This window comes from Octodon degus, unplaced genomic scaffold (genome assembly GCF_000260255.1).
Source record: "Octodon degus isolate 3935 unplaced genomic scaffold, OctDeg1.0 scaffold00039, whole genome shotgun sequence".
Lineage (NCBI taxonomy): Eukaryota > Metazoa > Chordata > Mammalia > Rodentia > Octodontidae > Octodon > Octodon degus.
The window spans coordinates 66,951-67,481 of NW_004524615.1; positions in this window are offsets into that span (position 1 = coordinate 66,951).

Consider the following 531-nt stretch of genomic DNA (forward strand, 5'->3'; position numbering starts at 1 on the left):
CCATCTCATGACCTCATCTTTCCTTACTGCAAGCACAGCTATACTAAGGTAAGGCTTCAACATACCCACTGAGGGATGGGGATAACTTTACACTATGTAAGGCCTCATTCCAGATGAAATGATTTCTATTATCTGTGCAGATGCCCTACAACTCGTATAGCTGCTCCCGACCTCAAGTGGCAGATAACCCTCTGTCATGTCTGTCACCTCCTGTTTTTGGTTTAAGCAAGCACGGATCTAGTGGTCAGGCAATGGGTATACATTGATATAGGGACGTGAAATTCCCAACATGGCCTGAATGAGTTCATGTTCTCTAAAACCGAAGAATGAATTTTAGGAACAAATGGAGGCTGAAGGTAAAACTTTATTGGAAAGGAAAGCTTCTGTCACAGAGGGACAGAAGGGGGTCCCAAGCAGGTTGCCCAGGAAGCTGTCTCCTTCAGGTTATTTTTATAGGACAAAACCATGCGGGGCTAAGGTAGAGACAAAGGGGTCCCACTTAGGCAGATACAGGGTGGGACAAAACTATGG